This window comes from Vipera ursinii (assembly GCF_947247035.1).
Source record: "Vipera ursinii genome assembly, chromosome: 2".
NCBI lineage: Eukaryota > Metazoa > Chordata > Lepidosauria > Squamata > Viperidae > Vipera > Vipera ursinii.
In genome coordinates this window covers 24,341,462-24,354,831 of record NC_139513.1, presented here as the reverse complement: position 1 = coordinate 24,354,831, position 13,370 = coordinate 24,341,462, and the positions used below count along the sequence as shown (strand labels likewise).

At 42.2% G+C, this 13,370-nt stretch overlaps 1 protein-coding gene across 2 annotated transcripts in view; it reads right to left on the bottom strand.

Moving 5' to 3' along the window:
• The window catches only part of MGAT1 (alpha-1,3-mannosyl-glycoprotein 2-beta-N-acetylglucosaminyltransferase), a 45,751-nt gene extending 33,424 nt beyond the window's left edge, over window positions 1-12,327 (bottom strand). Inside the window, exons 1-2 of one of the 2 annotated variants that reach the window (XM_083356051.1) lie at window positions 12,206-12,327; window positions 10,857-11,390 (exon numbers count right to left, since the gene is read on the bottom strand). The gene's annotated coding sequence lies outside the window, so the exon portion shown is untranslated. Of the gene's footprint in view, window positions 1-10,856; window positions 12,043-12,205 lie in introns of those variants that run through there. The other variant, XM_083356049.1, reaches the window with a different exon arrangement.
• Window positions 12,328-13,370: the final 1,043 nt, after the last annotated feature.

Genomic DNA, 13,370 nt, shown 5'->3' with positions numbered 1-13,370 from the left:
GGCTAATGAAACAAAATCTGACTGAGTGCAACACATTCAGAGGTTCTGTTTATATGTGCCACTTGGGGCCCCTAGACAACATTTACAACCGGATGTAGCAAAAATACATTAATAAGCAAGTAAAATATCTGCTATCTTTCTGTTTATAAAACTCCTAAAGGCAGCACATCAGTCTCTAGAAAAGGAATATAGATAACAGTCAACTGAACACAGAAGCATTTCCTGTGCTAGAGATCCCTAGGCAAATGTGCCTCTTTTAGTTTCCAACTACTACAATTGGCTCTCAAATTGTACCAATCTGAAAGTTGCTACGTCCTTGTGGACAGACACCTGTTGAGCTAATGCACTCATTTTAGCAGCTCTCCTCTCATTTCAATTACTTAAAATGCTTACAACAATTTTATTTTAGATCAGAAAGATTTAAGTTGTCATTTCCGATTTAGCATTTCTTTTTCAGTGAAAATTTCCCCCACTCTTTTACAGCAAACATCTTGGTATTTTAACAGACCAATACATAAGACACACACATAACAAACCTTTGAAGCAATCTTTCATTTGTTCAGTTGATAGTGATAAGAATTGTTTCCAAATGAGGAAGCAAAGATGATGATGATGATGATGATGATGATGATGATAATAATAATAATAATAATAATAATAATAATAATAATAATAATAATAATAATAATGTTGGAAGGGAACTTGGAGGTCATCTAGTCCAACCCCCTGCTCGGGCAGGAAACCCTATACCATTTCAGACAAATGGCTGTCCAGTCTCTTCTTAAAAACTTCCAGTGTTGGAGCATTCACCACTGGTTAATTGTCCTAACTGTCAGGAAGTTTCTCCCAGGTTGCTTCTCTCCTTGACTAGTTTCCATCTGTTGCTTCTTGTCAGTGGCGTAGCGTGGGTTGTCAGCACCCGGGGCAAAGCAAGTAATTTGCGCCCCCTAACCCGTGGGCGGCGATCCGGCGGCTCAGATTCGCACAGCCAGCACTGCAGTGAGAGAGAGTGATTGAGCCAGGCAGGGGCAGAGAGCTGCGAGTGCGAGCGCCCCCCCAGATTTTGCGCCCGGTGCGGCCGGCCCCCCCTGCACCCCCCACGCTACGCCACTGCTTCTTGTCCTGCCTTCAGACGCTTTGGAGAATATGATTTTGCATAAAGCACAAGCAATCCTAAAAGAGCACTTGTAAAAAAATATTAATGGGCTAGTATCTTTGGCAAATCAACTGAAAAGTCAATTTGAATTGGTTCCTTAATGTATGTTATCCCTTTTTTAGAAACATTAACGATGTACTACTGTATTGAAAAAAGAATTAATCCTACCCTAAAGGTAGTCTTTGAAGCATAAGGCGTGTTGCCAACGGATCTTCAAAACTAGAACTTTCAAGTTAAATTTATAATAATTATTATTTGGTTATGCTTTGTTCTTTTAAGGAATGTATAAACAGCACTGTGCTTTGTAGCAGCATGTCATTGTGCTGGGAGAAAAATAAAGTACCACAACAGCATTGTTTTTAAAAAAGTAGGTCTAATGCTTTTTTTGTATATCACATGTTTTAAAGGGTACAGAACGTAAACAAGATAGATTTGATATTTGCAATGAACTTGGGATGAAGCCACTGTATTTACTGTTCAAACCTAAAGCCAACATCTTAAACATGAGAATCCTTGTATTATTTTTTGGAAAGTGAGGTTTCCAAAAGGTTTCAGTCTATTTCACTGTGCCCAGATTTAACAGGTTATTTAAAAAGTATATCCTAGGATTTCATCTATTATACAACTTAACTGACATTTTAAAGCCTGTGACCTCCTCGTATTTTTAAACAAATACATAATCTTCCTTTGGTGCCATATATGCCAAATTTATACACGCTTCCAAAAATTCAGAAAACCCCAGATGTCCTTTAAGAAGTATGCTATTCCACTCTTGAAGAAACAACTGAGCATCACCATTGTAGCCTGCTGTGTCATTATGATTTCCACATGTATCTGCAGAAGATGGAACATAAAAAGTCCTTACAAAAATCTGTCAGAAAGCTTACTTGTTATGCCTCAAACTGAGATGCTTAGGTGTATTTTTAATTACAGATTACATTCAGCTTAGTACATATGCTTATACACACTTCCTATCCACCCTCTCTTTTTTGTTGTTAGTTGCGAAGTCGTGTCCGACCCATTGTGACCCTATGGACAATGTTCCTCCAGGCCTTTCTGTCTTCTACCATCTTCTGGAGTCCCTTTAAGCTCACGCCTACTGCTTCAGTGACTCCATCCAGCCACCTCATTCTCTGTCGTCCCTTTCTTCTCTTGCCCTCAATCTTTCCCAGCATTAGGCTCTTCTCCAGTGAGTCCTTCCTTCTCATTAGGTGGCCAAAGTACTCAAATACTTTGGCCACCCTCTCTATAGATAAGATAAAAATCATATACTTACATTGAACTAATAAGAAAAAGCATCAAAATAAGACTACAATGAAACCCAGGCTTCTGATCTGAATAGAGGTCTGAAGAATTCCATCTATCTGTTAACCCATTAGAACACGGGTGTCAAGCTGTGGGCCTGCGGGCTGGATGCATCATAGCAAAACCGTGCCCACCCCACTGCCGACAATGGCAAAAAAGTCACGTCACATGACATTGCGAGTTTGACACCCCTGCATTAGAACCTCATGACTGACACCTAGAAGTATGTTGCTTCATGATTCCTCCTCTTTTACCATCACCTACATATATTTCTCCTACCATAGTTCCCCACGCTCTTAACACATACACTTAAGCAGGGTACCAGATGATAGGTGACTGCAAATTCAAAGGAAATTACTACCGTAATGTTAACATTTACTTGGGATTTCACCCTTGTCTTCTTCCTCCACTTCTGCATACAGGAGGGACAGTGCGCAGCAAGCTAATGTTAGTCAAGTCATCACATGGCTATTTTCTAGGGGGTTACAAAGGAGTCCTTGCTTACTGAAAGTTATTGGGATTGGGAACTGTGATGCTGTTGTAAGGTGCAATGTCATGCAATCATACTGATTTAGGACAACAGTTCTGGCAGTCCCAGTTGCCGGTAGGCAAACCCCATACTGTTGCAGCGACCTGTGATCCAATGATTGCCATTTGTGACTTCCTATCAGCTTCCCTGTTGTTGAAAGTCAGCACTGAAGGTCGTAAATGGTGACCACATGACTGAGAGACACTGTGACAGCCACAATGACAAGGGCCTGTTGCAAGTAGTCCTTGTTCAGTGACATTGTGACTTTGAATGGTTGCTAAAGAAGTGGACATTGAATGAGGAGTACCTGTATCAACAATGGAAGCAAAAATCGATCCATGTCAAAATGGGAGAATAAAGTAAGATTGAAAGGGTCTCTGGGTCTAAATATAATTTAAATATAATTGCATTACCATATGGAAGAATGTTATCCAATTTAGGATGATTATGACCAAAAGATATACAGGTAGTCTTGGGTTATAGTGGCAATCAGGATTGGGATTGCCATCACTAATGTTGCACTTTATAGCTGCACTGCTTAGCGACAGCAGTCCTGGTCCCAACTATCACTGTAACCCAAGGACCACCTGTATGTTTTTGTACATAACCACCATTTTAAGCCGGACAACAAAAGTCTTGCATATGTCTGCTGATATGTCTCTCACAGTTGTGAGCAGTATTTCCTAACTACGTAACTACATTTTTGAGTTATTTTCCCCCAGAGAAAAATGTACATTATCCAGAATGAAAGCATATAAAAATGACAATGTCAAAGTACTCAAAATCTGTTTCGGTTCATTTACAAAAGTTTCTAGACAGCTATAACTGCTGAAAGCAGGTCAGGGCTTATAACTACAAATGATTTAGTATTCCCTCCTTGTAAATATTAGAAGACCTTAAGAGTTTTCCAGAGAATGTAATGCTTAAAAAAATACAACCTTTCAAAGTAGCTAATGCTCATCAGATTCCACTTTTCTGGCAGTGCTGATTGTGATCTTCCAAATTTTGTTAAATATTCCATACAATATGCCCACAGGCCGGTGGCATTCTTTCTGGATTGGATCATTTATTAGCATTGGCCACACAATAGCGAGATCTGTTTTTTGCTCAACCACAGAAGAGCCAGCATTCATCCTATAAAACTCTTCCATCCTGACCTATTTCTTTTAAGACTTGTCACCAATTGCCAACAACACTCTCTTCAAAGTTTTGCTGCTTTCCCCAATTAGGCTATATGACCTAGCTTTTCCTACTGGCAACTCAAAGTGGAGGCAAGAACAGGGTGTCAGGAACAAAGTGTGCAAAAATATACAACCCAACTGAGCAGTGCAACTTTAGTGAGCCAAACAGACAGAATGTTATTAAACTGGTTGAATGTCAATAGGGAGATGGTGAGGCAAAGCCAGCAGGTCAGGCTGTATTTTTATTGTGTCTACGTGCAAAGTTGATCGCTATAAGGAAGGTAACGGTCTGTAAGGGCTGTATTTTTTTTGCATTTCTCGATTGTTTTCAATTTGCTCCCTATCTCAGAAGATACAGGAGGCATATTATGTCCCAATAAACCTAAAATTCAATCTATCCGATGAAGTGGATACATCCCACAAACGTTTGCATCACTTATCTTTACTTTTTTATTTAAATTGTTTACGTGGCCACCTTTCTCACATCAGTGACTCCAGGCAGCCTGTAAAGATTAAAACACGGACCATTATTATATTAACAGGACATCCAAGATAATGTAGTTGCTAAAGTGCCACATTTTTTTTTGATTGCATGGCTACTGTTATTTTAAGGAGACAGAGAGAAACAATTAAATACCTAGCTAGCAAACACTTTAAAGCAGAGGTCCCCAAACCTTTGGGCACCAGGGACTGGTTCCATAGAGAAAGGTTTTTCTGCGGACCGGAGTGTGTGTGGTTTTGTGTGCTGCCTGCATCCCATGGATGGGGCTTTGCTTGCTTGTGCTGACCGGTTGCTGGCATGCAACCGGGGGTTGGGGACCCCTGCTTTAAAATAAGCACAATGACCTGCTGAATTTCTTATTTTTTTTTTAAAAAAAAAAAGCCTTTTGAAAAGTGAAAAGGGGAAGTTTGCATCTTCTGTGCAATCATTTTTTTAAGTCAAAAGGTAACGCAAGTCATTGCCTTAGAGCAGTGTTTCTCAACCTTGGCAATTTTAAATGCATTTGGACTTGAACTCCGAGAATTCTGGGAGATGAAATTCAAATATCTTAAAATTGCTAAGGTTGAAAAAACTCTCCTAGTAGTCAGGCCTAACATAGGCCAATGCACTTGTGGTAAGGAGTAGCCTTTATATTTACTATTACTCCTGTTATTCACGACTATGGCAGTGCCCAGGGGGTCATGTGATCCCCATTTGTGATCTTCCCAGCTGGTTTCTGATGGGTCAATGGGGGAAGCTGGATTTACTTGACTGGTTCACTTAACAACTCTGGCCAAATTGAGCGTGACTCACTCAACAATGCGCTTGCTTAAGAACAGAAATTCTGGTCCCAATTGTGATCCTAAATTGACAACCAATTTACTTATTACAATTCTGTTTGTTATGTTGAGGGAAAGTGCACCAAGACTAGCCAGAAATCTAAAGCTGTATTACCCAGCATCGCAATTCTTTAAACATTTAAAATCAGCATTTTTCCAACTTGGCAACTTTAAGAAGTGTGGACCTCAACTTTCAGAATTCCCCATCTCGCACACTGGCAACCAAATGCTGAGCATAAAACCTCAGCACAACCAGTCAAAGATTTCTAGCTTTGCAAAAAAAAAAAATCTCTTGAGCTTGGCAATGTTTATTCATAGATTCTGCCAAGCCACACAACTGCACTGAAATGGCTTTCAATATTTAATGCTAATAAAATTAGTTCTTCTCCAGAACTGTAAGCATTCCTAGAACACTGAATTCATGTTAACCTGTGCTGAACCCTAAATCTCATCGCTTCAGAGAGTATAATGGTCATTATTCACATACTAGATTAAATCAAGCTTGCAGGATCCAATCTGGGCTGGTCACTGAGACCAGTTTTGTCTTCCGAGCTTTCGGATTCCTGCTGGAGCCCCCATCCTCAGGATAACTTCTCTGTGTCACCTTCCTGCAACATTATCCTGGGACACGTCTATTCGCCTTCATTTGTGTATCAAGCTTGTTCAATAAACCCTAGCAATTCATGGCTCATCGCAAAAGTGAAGCTCAAGGCAGCTTTTTTTTTTAAAGATCAAGTCAATTTATAAATTTAGGTTTTTATTTATTTATATCCCACCCTTTTTATTTTTATAAGTAACTCAAGGCAACAAATATACCTAATATTAGTTCCTATGTTCCCCACACCCACCACCATCGGATGACTGAAAGTGAGGGACCGCTTTCATGCCTTAATTGGGACTAAACTCACAGCTTTGTGGGCCAGCACCTTAACCACTAGGCATTACTAAATAACTTAGCATAAACTAAACAATACACATTACTAAAGATGAAGTCTGATAACTAAGTGGAAGTTATCGCATATGAAGCCAGCACAACTCTGACCATTTGCTGATCGGGGGAAATGTCTTCATATTTTGTCTATCGCTTCCTAACTCTATTTGAGAATAGGCCATTAGCCAATCCAGTTAGTTGATATTATTATTCTTGTAAAAGATATTAAGCTTTTTTTTACAGTCTTACTAAATCATGTTTCTTTATTTAAAATAGAGTGATTTCTTCCTGGAGCAGTGGTTTTGCTGACAGCTCTGAAAGTAAAAGAGATCTTCTTGAACACAAGTCATTATTGACACATGAGCTTTTCCTGGATCCTCCCACATGTGACTCATATCTGAGCCAAAATGGTTAGTTCCAATTTCAGCAAAGGAAGTAGTTATATGCTCTCATACTGAATTAACTAGCCATGGGAAGACTCTTTAGATTAGAATCACACATGAATTCTTCATTTTATTCTGGAAGAATACAACTGATCTAAAAATGAGGGACAGCTTCTAAGCAATAAGACAGAATTTGAAATGTTCATACAGAATCAAGGTCACTTACTAGGGTGTATATATACTCATGGAGACTGAAGAAATTAAAAAAAACCCTGCATGATACAGTGTTTTAAACCTTAAAGGAACAATCACAAACCAACAAAGGGAAGAATTATGGAATATAAATTTACTCTAGATTGTAAGTTATGAAGAAACCAATGGAAAACATTTTATAGATGGTATACAACTCTGTCAATAATTGCCAGCATTGACAATATACCGTAAGTAAAGGTAAAGTTTCCCCCGCACATGCGTGCTAGTCGTTTCCGACTCTAGGGGCCAGTGCTCATCTCTGTTTCAAAGCCGAAGAGCCAGCGCTTGTCCGAGGACATCTCCGTGGTCATGTGGCCGGCATGACTAGACGCCAAAGGCGCACGGAACGCTGTTACCTTCCCACCGTAGTGGTCCCTATTTTTCTACTTGCATTTTTACGTGCTTTCGAACTGCTAGGTTGGCAGAAGCTGGGACGAGTAACAGGCGCTCACTCTGTTACGCGGCACTCGGGATTCGACCCGCCAAACTGCCGACCTTCCGATCGCCAAGCTCAGCGTCCTAACCCACTGAGCCACCGCGTCCCTTTTATTGACAATATATATAGTAGTAATTATTGGAAATGTCATCAAACTGAAAAAAATTTTTTATCAGACATTTAAAAAGCCCCCTAGTTCTGGAAAGAAATACAGGTAATCACTTATAGCTCGTTTGAAGTTATGCGATAAGTGCCCCCTAGTGCTTACGAGCAAGTCCCAAAATTACAAATATTGCAGCACCACCGCAGTCGTTCACCCTTATGAGTGACCTCAGTGGCGCTGCAACATTCACCCTGGTTATTCCCTCCATCGCCAGCCCCGCCCCGGGTCTCCCTAGGCACCAGGCCTTCAACACTCACCTTGCGAAGATCGAGACCCTTCGCTTTCTTAGCTGCTCCAGGCCTTCAGTACATTCTCGAGAGAATGGAGGCTTAGAGTAAAGCAGGATCGAGCAAGATCGGTGGGGCGAGATCTCATGCTACTGACCTCGCGTGATCTCATAGTATTTTAGGCCTCTGTTCTCTGCAACAGAGAATGGAACCGAAGCCGGGGGCTGCTATTTGGCCCTCCGGCGGCCTGATCCAGGCCCCAGATGCCTTCTCTAGGCCGCTGCTGCCCGGAAATGGGCCACCGGAGGGCTGTGGAAGTGTCCCCTGGCCTGAAATCCAGTTGGTGGTAGCCTGGAGAAGGCATCCAGCGCCCAGATTGGGACACGGAACGTCCCCTGGCCTCAGATCCGGGCGGCAGCAGGAACTGAGGCAGAGAGGAGACAGATCTTTTCAAGGTGAGTCTGGTGCGGCAGGAAGGGAGGGGGAAGCATGAGGTATCTTAGTGGGTCGGGAAGGCCTTGGGGACCTGCTCCATCACTAGGTCCCCCACGGCCTTCCCCACCCTGAGATACCTCATGCTCACTTAACGAGCTGCATGCATGCGTTTTAATGAGCCAGGGAGTGATCTTGTTGGAGGTACAAAATTCACTCCGAGTTTTCGAGTTACGAGTGGACTGGGCAGGCTCCGCTGAACTCGTAACTCGAGGACTACCTGTACAGAGCACTATTCAGAGAACTTTAGAAATCAGATTTGACTTGAAACCACAATTCTTCTTACTAGGCATCATTCCAAAATGTTAACAACAATAATCGCCAAGAGACATGTTTACGCCAGCAAGGGTAAATTTAGCCCAACACTGAAAAAAGTTAACCTGAATTCTGATAACCTGGGAATATTGCAATGGTCGTATGTGCAAGAACCGGTCACGTGTCACTTTCTCCAGCACCTCTGTAACTCCAAACGGTCGCTAACTGAATGTTTCTAAGTCAAGGATTACCTGCAAGCATCTGATAAAGGTGGACCAAAACCTCCCTTTGGGGACCAGCCTGACCAATTATCATGGAAGCAAATTCAGCATTGCTGATCTGTTCGTATACTGTGCAAACCGAACAGACGTACATACAATGTATTTAAACACAGAGGCTGCATATGTCTGATTACTCAAATTACTTCCTTCAGTATATCAACTGATCAGTTATGCTGAAGGAGACAATTTGTGAGAGCACAGTCTCACATGACTAAAAGCCGAGAGACTGATAAAGAGATCAGTCCATTACCAGAAATAGGGCCAGGTAGAAACTGTCCCTCCTAACTAAAATGAAGTGGCTCCTAGTCCATTGCAACGTGGACACGTGAGAGAAAGAGGCACAGAATGTTTTATTACCTTTAATAGTATGTAATAATAAATTACTTGGCAAAGCTTTGGTGTCTTGAAGGTCTACCACCGTTCCTTGTCTTGCTAGTTAAGAGAGCTGATATCATTTCTCATTTCCCTGCACTACTGGTTGAAACAAAACCATACAGCCTCTTTTATTTGGCACACCCAGCATATTGGAAACATCTTTCTTGTCCTTTGTAGTGCTTTATTATTCACACTGTATTGTTTTTATAATGTAAGGCGCTGTGCAGCATCTAAATGAAATAAATCAGTTTATCATTCATCTTCTCACTCCAGTTCAAAATAACTGGCCAATTTAGTATCGAGAATGATTTGAAGAAATCCACATTCAACTCTCAAGAGAATTACGGGCTCTTCTGAAACTTGTTATGCTTGAAATAAATTATGCAGATATTTTAATAAATATGTATCATCAGGACCCCTATAAAGAAGGGTACTTAAATCTTTGGTCAAAACACTTGCATCAGAGAGCTGCAAATTACATAAATATAAACTAAAAAAAACCTTTTTAGCATCTGCTGCTTTAAATAAAATAATGATATAGTTTATGCATAACAACTTTTACTTGTAAGATGTCGCAGATTTTAAGAATGCAACAATTCTTGATATAACTATCAAACCAGGATAGCTAGCTATTCAAATGTGGTCAAAACTGGGCTTGACAAATGTCAGGATCAAATTGGGCATTGTCCTATTCATACCTTTTCTCAGTACAAATGATTATAAAATCTGGCATTATTCAGAACATATGAATAGGAACACATTTTCACATTAAGTTTCCAGGAATCAGAGCTATAATGGTCCTGAGAATACTTATCAAATATGTCTCATTATCATTCTAAAAGAATACATATGGACTAATATGTACAATTCACAATGTAATTATCCTATGTTATTGGCCTCCCCCCCCAAAATTTATATATGGTCTTTCTCTGCCCTAAAGACTAATATAGTTCCAATTCCTGGATTCTCCTGAAATCCCTTTATGAAACTGTGGAAAGTTGTACATTTCTTCAAGAACATATGTTCATGCTATAGGACCATAAAACCTGTTCCTGCATTAATTATTGCTAACTTCTGGAGGTCCAAGTTCTATATACAAATGTTCAAGTACTGCCAACATTAAAAATATTTTCACAAGAAACTACAAATATTTAAAGTACTGTGACTATGAAGCTAAATTGAAACACTGCCCAAGAATAAATAAATGAAAGCCAAACAAACATCAATCCATCAATCAACTTACCTTATATGCTAGAAGAAAATTACACACAAAAAGAAATCTAAAGAAGTTGGCTTTTAACTGATCCTACTCCTAGGACAGACATGTCAAACTTTTCATCAGAACTTTCCCCCCCATTGCCCGCAATGGGGTGGGCGTGGTTTCCTCGTGATGCATCTGGCCTGCGAGCTAGCAGTTTGACATCCCTGTCCTAGGGCAAGAAACTTAAAACAATCATAAGCATGTAGAAAATGCACTGAATGTTGACATGCAACCACATTCTTCCAGCGTTATAAATAAAACACCTCAAATGAATTATACCCAATCCCATTCCACTATAATAAATCTCACCTGGTAAACAACTTTGCTCCATAGATGTAGGATGGAGAGTCAAAAACACTCTCTGGGGGGAGGGGGGCCCTCTTGACACCCCCCTCCCCCTTCCAAGCTGCTTCTTGAAGAATCAGTGCAGATGAGTGCACAAAGTGAGTGATGCTTCTTTAGCTGCCTAGATAGATCTTCTTATGCCCGAAATATGAAAGAGTATTCGTGTAAGCTCTGCCACTACTTCAGGGTTTATGACTTGGTTTTCTGATCCCAAGATAATTCCCCTCAAGTCTTTAAGGTTCTTAAAGAATTTTCCATCTCATAACATAGATGTCCATTCTACAGTACGATGTCCATTCTACAGTATGTGTACTGTTGCGTGCACAAGTCACAATGTCCCATTATCATATCCTGGCTGACTCCTCAGATCTTGTCCTCAAACTTAAATCTGTCCATGGAATAGTTCTCAAAGGCAAACAGAAATAAACATATTTGTTCTGGATTGAAATTATTCATGCAGGATCTTCTTCCAGTTGTTCCAGTCTCAGCCACCGTGCCCTGCATAACAGGTAAATCCGGGTTAGAAAACATTCCTGATCTTGGGATAAGTTACTGCCATACGGTTTGACCAGCGTTGCTAATTCCCGAAGCATCGTTGGGCTTCAAGCTTTCCCTTGATCCAGCTTTCTTTTTTGGCATCCCCTTAACAAAATCTAAAATGTTAGGCTCAGCAAAGACATCCCCATGATCCAAAAGATGGGAGCAACAGAGTTCCTCCACCATCTCACCTCCAGAATTAAGGCAAGAAAAGAACCCGCCACTCGCTATCTCCTCACATAGGGGGTGCACACGCATCCACTGTACACCTGCCTCTATACCCTGCCCAAAAAACCAGTTTGGGAGATATCTCCACTGACATCTCAGCTGCCAATCAGAAAGGCCAATACTAGACTAGACAAACCAATACCCTGGCCCGGTCTTAGGTAGGTAAGCTCCCCACGTTCATCTGTAGTTATTAATGCTGCGGTTGTTCGTGCACCCATCTTTAGGAGTTTTCCCCATTGGTTTCCCTTGTCGGAATTGAACGTCGGGACTTGGATCAGGCGCTATCCCGGCCTCAGCAACGTTGGGGGAAGGGGGTCCTCTTCCTTCCCTCGCCACAGGTTTTATTAAAGAAGAAGAAGACAAGTCATTCTCCGGAGAGAAAAGCTGGCGTCCTGAGCTCCACCAGCCCCGCGCCCCCTCCCGGTTCCTCCCCCAAACTGCCTCGGCCAGGCTCTCCCTCTGGGAGCCGTTGCCCTCCCTCCTGCGAGCAGTCAGGGTAAAACGGGACACCCGCCTGCTCTGTCCTCTCCCCCCCCACCCTCGCTTACACTGAGCGACGGCGACGACGCCAGACACCAACCAGCAGCAGAATTCCAGCCACTTCCGCCCGGCAGCGCCGGAAGCGAACCCATGGCAACCAGCCGTCTCTCTCTCTCTCTCTCTCTCTCTCTCTCACACACACACCCCTCCCCACCCTCCCTGAAACCACGCCCCCTTCCTTCGAGCGTAGTTTACGCGCCGCGGCGGGGGTGGGTGGGTGGGTGGTGGCTTCCCCGGGAGCCACGCCCTCTCCCTCCTCCCCTGCTTCTGATAGGGGAGAGGAATCGTTCTTTTACTGGGACAGCCACGCCCACTCCCGGGTCGCAAGGCGTCTCCACCTGAAGTACGCTTCTCCTCCCCTTCGTAAGAGCGACGTTTGGAACGATGACGTCAAAGCCATAACCCTTCGGCTCGTAGCCGCGCCCTCTCGGCTTCCAGCGCTCCAATCTTCGCCCGGCAATCTCATCAAAGCCGCGCCCTCTTTTGGAACTCCTTTGCCCTCTTTAGGTTGCGTCCGTGAGTCTCTTGTGCCCCCTAGCGGCGGAGAATAATCGCTTGAAATTCGGTCGGAGTTGAAAGGGGGAAACGATCAGCCTCTAGAAGGCGGAAATGGGCGAGTAGTTGATGCCATTTTTGGCCTCTGCAGAAGCTCGAAATAATGCAGAGTAAAAACCCGTATATACGAGTCCAGTGTTTACAACTCTCTACCCTAAAACTTCCCAAATTAATTGATTACATATCATCAAATCACTGTTGGCTCTTAGTGATCACATAGATTTCTCCATAATGTTGTCATCTGTCCTTCAGATCTTCCAACGGTGCCCCCATCGCCACTGTAACCGAATCATACGTTTTCTTGGCTGTCCGTGCTATTCTCAGGAGTCTTCTCCAACACCAAGGTTCAAAAGTAAATGTTTCCTATCCACCATTCATTTCAGCAGTCACAGGGAGCAACACTGCTTGCACTGTTCTGAGCTTTGAAAGTGTATAAATAGTCCTTGACTTACAAATGTTTATTTAGTGTCTGTTTAAAGTTACAACAATAGGTAAAGGTACTATTTGCACTAGCAAATAGTATTTAGACTTACATACTGCTTTACAACACTCTCTGGACAGCACTGAAAAAAGTGACAGGTTGTTTTTCACACTTACAACCATTAGAGCATTTCCACG